General features: G+C 41.0%; 1 pseudogene; it reads right to left on the bottom strand.

Moving 5' to 3' along the window:
- Window positions 1-479: 479 nt before the first annotated feature.
- LOC134358717 (interferon-induced protein with tetratricopeptide repeats 5-like) lies at window positions 480-8723 on the bottom strand (annotated as a pseudogene).
- Window positions 8724-11299: the final 2576 nt, after the last annotated feature.

Raw genomic sequence — 11299 nt, 5'->3', positions numbered from 1 at the left:
GTCTCACTTGTCATACATGAGTTCACAATTTTCACGACGTATGCAGTGATATTAAACTTGATTTTGATTCTTTCTTTCCCTCAGCCTTGGTTCCCATCCACATCTGTTGACACTTGAAGGCTGTAATGTGGCCATCCAGAAGATGAGGTGATGTTCCTCAAGCTTATATTGAACTTTGCTAGAGCAGTGAACAGGTCAGAGTGGGATGAAGAAGTCAAGGGGCAGACAACGAGTGCAAGAGCACAATTAGGAAACAAATGAGGTGGACTGCAAGATGCGCATTACATCTGCGAATGATTTCTTAATGAAGGGAAGACCAAATCAGGAACACTCAGCTCTGCTTACTGAAATTAGAATTGTTAACTGTATTATCAGGACTAAAGGCTGGAGTGAAAGTTCCTTAAATGTTCCTTGAACTGATACTGTTTACCATCGTGTGCACGAGAAAATCACTCACACTTCACTGCTGGTCTGGAGAATTAAATCATAATGTTTTATTGGTTACTTTTACACTCAGTTTCTGATATTACAGCTCATTTTACAATATTGAAAGGAGATGTATATTAATGACCATCAGATTTTAAATTAAAATTTTATTTGAAAACTACATACATTGGAAATCCAAATTCTTAACTGTAAAAGTTCTGAAAAAAAAACACACAACAGGTCAGGCAGCATCTTAATCTTCAGTCTGAAAAATAAACCCTGCTTTCCCTGATATGGATACTGAACGGTCTGCTAAATGTTATCAGAATTTTCTGCTTTTATAGCAAAATATTTGAATATTTTTAACATTTTGAGTCCACTTTGGTGCTTTTCACTGTAAATTACATGAAGATTTAACTCATTAGTGTGGAATGTAAACCAACACTGTACATAAACTGTACATCATCTGGAATATTTTGCATACAAATTAAAATTGCTTCGAATGGAATGATTAACAGCAAAAAATGTAAAAGAGTAAGGTAAGTTTATAGTAATCAACCTCAAGTGTAAATTGGAATCTAGAACATTCCACATAATTGGGTCATAATTGGCTATGGTTCATTTGGGGAATAATGGAGTTGAGTTCTTTGCTTTGTCATTTGAGAATTTTATAAATCATTTCAATTTCTTGCAGAGTAAGCCTTCCACAGGCACAGTACCCCACTGGGTCTGCCTGGGTATCTGGAGTCTAAGTAGAAGGGCGTAATTCAGAAAGAGCATTGAGATATTCTTCATTGCCAGGATCAAATTCCAAGGCCATTTCAAAGCATTTAACAGCCTCATCCTTCTCCCCAGCCAGCTGGTGCACCATCCCAAGAATTCCAAAGGCTTTGCTGTTTCTTGGATTTCTTGGAATTTGTTTTCCTAAGATCTTTCTGTCAAATTGCTGTCACAGAGCCTCCATTGTTTAGTTCCATGAAGGAATTTAAGTCCATCCAGAAAATCAATGATTGCGCTTGATTCAGATTTTTTTGTGGTGCAGTTCAAATAATCCAACTTGTAAATCTAGTGCCTGCTTATTATCTGGAGCAAGATCCTTCAAACTCAGTAGACTGTTGTAGATCTCCTCTGCTCGGGCTACTTCCCCATTTTCTAAGCAGATTACTGTAAAATCCAGTTTTGCAATAATGAATGATGATTTCAGTTCAAATGCCTTTTCAAAGTGATATTTGCACTTACTGATCAACTCAGCTTTCTGTTGCAATGCAGCTCTGTCAGGATAGTTGTGGTCTCCTTTCCTTTTCAGAGTGAACAGTTTTCCCCTGTAACATATACCAATTTGGTGGTGTAAGAAGGACGAGCATGGAGTAAGTTCTAAAGCTCTCTTCAACAGGCCTATTGCGATATCGACATCTCCTCCTATTCCGTAAAACTTTGCTGCATAGCGAAGCACATATGGCAGATCTGGGGTCTTCCTCAATGCTTCTTCAACTAATTCATTTGCTTTCTCTGCTTCATTGAACTCTTGCAGCTTTAGGGCCAACATAACCATGGCCACTGTGTCATCTGGATCAAGCTCCAGCACCCGTCGCAGATACTTCACACACTGACTCTGCTCCTGTTTCTCTGAAACACCAATAACATTTTCCAGACGATAAAGAGTAGTCACATAGCCCATCGTCCATTGCAAATTATCGGAATCTTCTTTCAGAGCCTTTTCAAGACATTCCTTTGCTTCTTCATAGTAAACACTTCTACCAAAAGTTAACAATGACCATCCCTTCTCCCCGTACACCTCAGGGGTCATTGCTGTATAGCGAGGGCCATCAATGAGCGGTCAATTGCTTCTTCATAGTTGCGTTGTTGACAGTTTACAAAAGCAAGTTGGTTGTAGGATGTGGCTTGATATTTGACACCAAGTTTTATAGAATCTTGTAATCTGAGCTTCAGATAATTGAAGTCAGTGTTGTCCTTCTGTGGAATCCACGTGAAGTGACACTGAAGCTGACGGAGTTTCTCAAACAAGGATTCCTTCAGAGTGTCGCTGCATGAAAGCACAAAGTAATCAAAGATTATTGATGCGAAATCGATTCTCCATCCTAACTGCTAAATGCTTAGATTGACAAAATTGACAAATTCTGAATTCCCCAGCTGCGACATAGGCAGAGAGCGATGTGTGCAGAACAGTTCAATCTCTGCCTGGTTAGACCAGATTCTACCAAATGCTGATTAACCCAGTGGAAAACAGTTTTGGTTCTAGAAATACCAACCAGTAATCCAAGGCAGCCAGCTGAAAATAATTACTATGTTCAGATGATGTTGAATGAAACACTCACAACACGCTGGAGGAACTCAGCAGGTCGGGCAGCACCCATGGAAATGATCAGTCAACGTTTCGGGCCAGAACCCTTCGTCAGGACCAAAGAGGGAGAGGGCAGAGGCCCTATAAAGAAGGTGGGGGGAGGGTGGGAAGGAGAAGGCTGGTAGGTGCCAGGTGAAAAACTAGTAAGGGGAAAGATAAAGGGGTGGGGGAGGGGAAGCAGGGAGGGGATAGGCAGGAATTGTGAAGGAATAGGGGAAAACACAATGGGTAGTAGAAGGAGGTGGAACCATGAGGGAGATGATAGGCAGCTGGGGGAGGGGACAGAGTGAAACTGGGATGGGGGAAGGGAGGGGGAGGGAATTACCGGAGGTTGGAGAATTCAATGTTCATACCAAGGGGCTGGAGACTACCCAGACGGTATATGAGGTGTTGCTCCTCCAACCTGAGTTTAGCCTCATCATGGCAGTAGCGGAGGCCATATATAGACATATCCGAATGGGAATGTGAAGCAGAGTTGAAGTGGGTGACAACCGGGAGATCCTGTCTGTTGTGGAGGACTGAGTGGAGGTGTTGAATGAATGTGTTTTAAAACAGCGGTCCCCAACCACCGGGCCACGGACCGGTACTGGGCCACAAAGCATGTGCGACCGGGCCGCGAGGAAACGATATGATTTGGCGATATGAGTCTGCAGCACCTTTCCTCATTCCCTGTCACGGCCACTGTTGAGCTTGAATGCACGCGAGATCATTACCCGCGTGTCATCCATGTCAGCGCGGGAAGGAGATCAACTCCTCGAGCTTGCAGTTACAGCGGGCTGAAAAGTATGTTTAACATAACATCTCTGCCGGCATTCTGAATCAAAGTCAAGGCTGAACATCCTGAGATAGCCATGAAAGCACTGAAAACGTTGCTTCCATTTCCAACGTATCTCTGCAATGAATGCAACAAAAACTAAATTGCAGAATAGACTGGACATAAGGAACCCCCTTCGAGTATCGCTGTTTCCGATCACCCCTCGATGGGACTGTCTTGTTGCAGGAAAACAAGCCCAGGGCTCCCACTGATTCAGCAATATTGGTGTGTGGCAATGATTTTATATGTTCATACGGGGAAAATATGTGCTGTGTGTTTAATATCCAAACGTTACTTAAAATGTTATGATGCTATTCACTTTTAAGTGACCTATATAACCATGTAACAATTACAGCACGGAACAGGCCATCTCTGCCCTTCTAGTCCATGCGGAACGCTACTCTCACCTAGTCTCACCGACCTGCACTCAGCCCACAACCCTCCATTCCTTTCCTGTCCATATACCTACCCAATTTTTCTTTAAATGATAATAGCAAACCTGCCTCCACTACTTCTACTGGAATTTCGTTCAACACTTACTTCAAGCTTCCCTGTACTCCCCTGATAATTGACTTATCACTATATTCATGCGAGGAAAATATGTGCTGTGTATTTAATATTAAATTCATCAGATAAACCCTTTTAGAAACGAAATTGAGTGTATTAGCCACTTATCACCTATATTCCAGTCGTGACTAACACCCCCCTCCGTACAGAATCGCCAAAAACAATTTGTAGGAAAAAATCGGCATGTATGCCCATTCGCAAGTCACGCATGCGCACTGGTGCCCGTGCAAGGCTTCATGGTCATTGTAGTCTTTCTCGGGGTAAACACAACATATTTGACTGCTACTCTTGTCCGTTGGCAACCCTATCCACACTGCCCCCGCCCCCCGGTTGACCGGTCCGCAAGAATATTGTCAATATTAAACCGGTCCACAGTGCAAAATAGGTTGGGGACCCCTGTTTTAAATTATTCAATACAGCAGAATATATTTACATTCCAATTTGTCATTTAAGGGTTGGGCCAGTCCAGCAGGTCATTAACTCAGTAGCTGGGAAAAGGAAAGAAAAAAAAAATCTTTGTGGCACCATCTCAGTCAGTTGCTTCTCTGTCTGGGTGTCAGATCACTCGTCTGAGAGCTACTGATACCATGTAACCCAGTACTACCTGTTGCATGGTCGGGTGGTCGGCGAGTAAACCGGCTCCCCCATTAGGCTTGCCTGGTGAGGAGGGTGGCTAGACACCCTGCAGGATGAAAAACAAGACCTGTCAAAGGGCGGGTGAACCCTCTCGTAGGGTCAACGGCCATCTAGCAAACACGTACCGTGAAGCGCGGAAAGGGCATCCCTTGCATCGAAGCTTGGTCTGGCCATTCACTGCAACAGAACTTCCCCCAGCCGTCTTGGACCCCACCATGCAGCTGGATCCGGGCAGGGACCTCGAGAGGGTGGGTCTGGACCTGTGCAACCTCCTACTCACCTAAAATCCATTCACGCACATGTTGTTCCTTTCTGAGGAGTGGGTTATAAACCTCACTAACTGACTGAAAGGAACCATCATCATCCTATGGGATGGATAGCCAGGGAGAGAGATCTGAATTCATGGCTGGTAAATTTAAGAAGTAATTGGTAGCAAGGCTGATTAGCCAGTGTCTCCAACAGATGAAAACGCTAATGAAAAATCTGTTAACAAAAGTCTCAAGGAAGAGACATCAGCTGCTGCTGATGCTATGAAAATACCATAGATATCCAGTTTAAATCAAGAAGGCAACATCCATCATCTGGGACATGCCATGTTCTCACAACTACCATCAGACAAGACACAGAAGCCTGGAATCTTGCAAAACCACATTCAAGAAGTTACTTCCCTTGAACCATTCAGTTCTTGACCCAATCAGCATAACTTTCATCACTCTTGTTTAACACTCCTGTTTGCACTAAAATGTGTTCAGTTTATTTTTGTTATAATTGCCTTCTTTCTTGTAGGAATTGTGTATAATTTATGTTCATGTTTCTCTTGTGGTTGCTTCGTATGTGATGCTATGTGTCTGTGATGCAGCTGCAAGCAACTTGTTCATTTCACCTGAGCATACAGACTCAGTGGTGACACCTCCTGTACGTAATAAAGTAGCCACTGAGTGTGTGTTTGACATCTTCTGCCTCTGTTGCCAATGCACTCCAGGGTTCAATGTGTTGAGCAGTCAGAGATGCTCCTGCACTGTTGTAACATGTGGTTCTATGAGTTATGGTCGCCTTTCTGTCAGCCTAAAACCTTCTGACCATTCTCCTCTGACCTCTCTCATGATCAAAGTGTTTTCAGCCACAGAATCTCCGCTCACAGGATAGTTTCTTGTACCACTCTCTGCAAATTCCAGAGACTGTTCTGTTTGAAATTCCTGAGAGATCCATAGTTTCTAAGAATCAAAAACCATTCTGTTTGTCACCAGTAACCACTGCACCATCAGGGTCACTTAGATCACATTTCTTCCCCATTCTGATGTTTGGTCTGAACAACAACCGAACCACTTGACCTTGTCCACATGCTTTTGTGCATTGAAGTGCTGACACGTTATAGGCTGGTGAGATATCTGCGTTAAAGAGCAGGTGTACCTAATAAAGTGGCCACTCAGTGGATGCACTTGTGCAATGAACTCAGCTGAGACTTTGAACTGTTTCTGCAATGTTGACAACACAGCAAATTGGACAAACAATTGTAAAAGTGATAATTGTAAAATGAAAACAACATTATCTTATGCTTGATACTGTTGTAGTCAAGTTCTTGAGAAGTTGTTTGTCTCTCAGGTGAGCCCAGTACAATAACTAGTGGTGGGTCCAGAATGAGAGATAGAGAATAATTTCTCCTCAGTGCAGGGAATTCTGAAAAATAGGGTAAAGATGACAGAGGTGCAAGAGTCTGCAGATGATTAAATCTGGAGCAAAAATAAAACAATCTGCTGAAGGAACTCCACAGGTCAGTCACTGTGGAGGTAAAGGAATGGTCAATGATTTGCACTGAGCCTTATTATCAGATCTGAAGAATAAACAGAAGGTAGACTGCATATAAAGGTCAGAGTCAGCAGCGAGACCAGGAACCAGGTGATACAAGGAACATGATGAAGGGGATCTGAATCCGATGTGAGTGCACAGAATCATAAACTGAGAAAGAGCATGAGTGGATCAGTAAGACAGATTCAGTCGTTGGGAGATCGAGACAACAAAGCTGAATGTGATTATTCTGCAGAACATAGCGATGACATCTGAGCCAACTCAATGCAGACAAAGATGATTGTGAATGTGGGGAGAAACTGATCATTCATGACAAAGCCTGAAGCCACAAACATTGGAAGCAACGCACAGAGAATAAGTCTTGGGAGGGAAAAGTTGAGTTTGGTGAAGGAAGTCAGGCAAGGAGGTTGGTGGCCAGGGTTGGGAAGGAATATTAGGTTGGGAAATGATAAATGGGCCAGTCCATGGACAAGAAGGGAATCAATTGGAGGAGGGATTGGACGAGGACTATGAGGATTTTCTCCTTTTAGGTGTTGTACACAACAGATGGATCATGTTACCGGCAGATCAGTAGTTGGTGGAGAAAAACTGAGGTCAGGAGATTGCCGGGCAAAACTCTGATTGTGAAGGTTCCCCACTCCCCTTGATGCAATTCCGTTGGCTGACATCGTCCTTGATTAGTTGAGACCTAAAGTTAGGATTATGGCCTATTGCAATGTACTTCCCATGACAGGCTCACCAAGTTATTTAGCATCTTAAACTTGGGAAGGTCTCTCCAAATATCCCACAATCAAAATATCAGTCCAGTTGCATAACGAGGCACCAAATTTTAATATTGTCAATCCCACAGTCAAAAAGATCTATGTCCATGCCCTGTGGCACACATCAATACTGAGGGTGGTGATCAGGTAATGTAGCCAAAGATGCACGAAGCTCCAGTTTTGATTTCCAGCTCTCTTCGCAATTAAAGACTCAGTTCCTGGTGTTCACTTTGATTATCAGTCACTGGGTTTAATCACTTTTCCTGTTTCATTTATTCCTCCACAACTACAAATTGGTCCACATTCCCCCACCCTGAACTCCAGATTTTGCTGTTGTCGTACCTGCATTAACCATCATGATGCTTTATAGTTTTTAATCCCTATCTGCTCTGCTCACTGCTTCACTTAGTGACATCTATAAACTGCAACATATAATTCACTATTACTGAATTCTGATGATGAAAAACCATTTCCCAAAAGCAGATTCCTTGAATTGGAGGATAAGTTTATTTATTTGCCTCTTGGGTGTTGCTGTGTGAATGAAATCACTGGAGAGTTTCTGGTAGATACAAAGCAGCTTCTTTATTTGACAAAACAAGGTACAGCAGGCATCATACGGTGATGCTTTCGGTGGAAAAGTCTGCAAGCCCAACTAGGGGCTTCATATTTATTTGCTAAACACAAAGGACAAATCCATATTTACAAAGTATAGACGATGCTTTCTTTTGGAGCTACATACAAACTTCAGACCTTCGGATTCGCATCCATCCCACAGATGCCAGCAGGTCTGTGGACTGGGATTCACTGCTTCTAGGAATGCATTCTTCCAAATTAAATCCACAACACATTTTCAAGAAACAGAAGACCGGTAGCCAGAGCCATTTGCTAAGTGCAAATGACCTAAACCCAAAAATCACTCTAGCGTTGGGGCTCTCTCACCTCATTAATTCTTTCCAATTCAGAGATCTGGACTACAAACCTTGCCTCACATCATCATTTCCTGGGATGAAAAAAGTAAGTGCTCTCCTGTTCTTGGCCTCCCCCAGTGCTTCCCAGTAGTCTGAGTTCCCAGGATCGAGTAAAGTTCCCAAATCTCAAACTGGGGTTCAGATCCCAAATCCTTACCCCAATTGGTCACAAACCCCTTTCCCAGATGTCTGCAGATCCATAGATAGATCATAATAAGTATGTTAATCTGGCCATCCATGCTGAGATTACTGTAATTTTCTGAGAATGCCCTGACATCTAATAACATCATGGAAAAGGAATGGGTTACTCACCTCATGCTGCTGTTTGGGATTCTTGCCGTACTTCACAGGGTGGGAAAAACTACATGACTGTTCAACATGAGGATTTATGGTAGCATTTACAATCTGGGCGTTGGGCTGAGTGGTATGATTCATTGACTGAGAGTGAAGTGTAAAATGAAACTCGAACCTGAAACTTACCTTGACGATAGAATTGGTCATGATAATCTACTATCATTAAAACAGGTACGTAAGGTTACATTGCAACATCACCCATATTTAATCCCTTTAACATGCTACTAGTCAGTGAGAAGAATAGATTTTAGAATAATAATCTCAACAGTCTTTGAAGGACCAAAGATTCACAGAATTATTTGATATCTCCTTCAAACACTGCCTCACACAATCCAGGAGAGTTCAGACTTTAACACACTGTTACTACACCATTGCACTCTCTCTGTAACTATCTCCTCCCTGTGTCTTTGCTTTCATTAGTTCTGCTCAGTGGAGTTGTGACTTGAAGACATCACGGGCATTGACGTAGCAGGCAGATGCTGCAGAGAGTCGAGTAAAGAAAGCATGGAATTTCAGGAACAGAGAATCTCCAACATTGAGTTCACCTTTGAAGTCAGAATGGAATCTTTTCATTGAGATATCTCTGAAATCAGGACTGGGTTGATTGAGGAGAAAGAAATGAATGAAAGAGGAAAAGAAGGTTGTGAAGGCTCTATGATAGAGTTTGCTGCAGCAAGAGAGGAAAATGAGGTTTAAAGGAGAAGAAAGCGGAAGTAGAAAGAAAGAGAATGGAAAATGCAGGGGGAAATTCTGGATTCTAATGGGCATGTGAACTATGATCGATGCCCATTGGGAGAGAGAGCCCAGGGAGTGAATATGATGAGCGATGGACCAAGCATTTCTGAGAGAGTTGAGAGCAACAACCAGTAAACTGTCGAATGATACCATGGGACAAAACTTGTGCGCTAACATTGCATTACACTTCTTAACTTTCAGACATCATAAAAGAAGCAGCTGAAGAAAGTCACAATTTAGCTAAAGAATTGGATGAATTGGGGAATCCTGTGGAAAATGCTATATATCATTTTTTTCATTTTAAATCTTTTTTATTAATTATTATTGAAAATCAACAACAGAGAAAAATACATCAGAATAATCAAGACAACATACCCATATGTAGAATAAGAGTTAAACTATCAACCAAGCTGAACAATATATCAATAATAATTTAAAAAAACAAAATGTTAAAGCTTTTTTTATGGAAAAAAACAAGAAAGAAAAAAGAACCCCTACTAACTAAAACAAAATAAAAACCCTAATAACAAAAAAAATGGGGGGAAAAAACCATTTGGAGCATGAACCCGGAGCTATACACCATACAAGCTTCCATAAAAAAAAGACATCAATCCGCCAACCAAATCCATACACCCAAGCATCAGAAAGGGACCATCTTTATTGACTCAAATCAAATGATAATAACGGGCAAACGAACCCCATCTTTTCTCAAAGTCAAATCTAGGATCTAAAGTTCGACTTCTAATTTTCTCCAAACTAAGACATAGCATCACCTGAGAGAACCATTGTATCAAAGTGGAAGCAGAGGCATCTTTCCATTTTAATAAAATAGCCCTTCTAGCCAATAATGTGACAAATGCAATTACATGTTGGTCTGATATAGAAATACGGTGAATATATTGAGGAATTATACCAAACAAACCTGTCAATTTATTAGGTTGTAAATTGATTTTTAAAGCTTTAGAAATTGTAGAAAAAATAGATTTCCAAAATTGTTTCAATACAGAACACGACCAAAACATATGTGTCAATGTAGCTATCTCAGTTTCGCATCTATCACACTGACTATTCACATTCAGAAATATCTTAGACAATATCTCCTTTGTCAAATAATAACGATGTACAATTTTAAATTGAATTAGAGAATGACTGGCACAAATCGAAGAAGAGTTAACCAGCTTCAAAATTCGCAACCAATCCTCTGTTATCAAGCTCATGTTAAGCTCTCTTTCCCAATCTTGCTTAATCTTAAGTAAACAATAGTTATCCTGTTGTAATAGTAAATTATAAATTTTCCCAATGCAACCTTTCACTAAAGGGTTCATTTTTAAAATAATGTCTAACAGGTCAGAATCTTGTATGTATGGAAAATTACTGAAATATTCTTGTAAGAAATATCTGACCTGAAGATATTGCAGAAGTGTGAATATGAGTATTTAGTTACTAATTTCTCAAAGGACATCAATCGGCCTTCTTGAAACAAATCCATAAAGGAAAAAATTCCTTTATTCCTCCAAAGGAGAAAAGGTAGGATCACTAAGTGAATGTTTAAATAAATAGTTTTGATAAATTAAACTAAAACGGTTAAATTTTTTAAAATTAAAAAACTTACGGAACTGGTACCAGATTTGTAATGATTGATTAATCATAGGATTTATATTTAGAATAGAAATTTTGGCTAATTGTACAGGTAAAGGAGCTCCTAATAACGAGGTTAAATGAAATTGTTTCACAATTTTCAAATCCAGATCAACCCAAGGTGGTCGTTCCTTTATATCAGTCCAATATAACCAAGAACACGCATAACGTATCTTAACCGCCCAATAATACATTCTTAAATTAGGCAAAGTAAGACCTCCATCCTTTTATA

This window comes from Mobula hypostoma, chromosome 19, assembly GCF_963921235.1.
Source record: "Mobula hypostoma chromosome 19, sMobHyp1.1, whole genome shotgun sequence".
In the NCBI taxonomy this organism is placed as follows: Eukaryota; Metazoa; Chordata; class Chondrichthyes; order Myliobatiformes; family Myliobatidae; genus Mobula; species Mobula hypostoma.
Note: the sequence above shows the minus strand (reverse complement) of the source record. Positions and strands in the feature narration are given on the sequence as shown.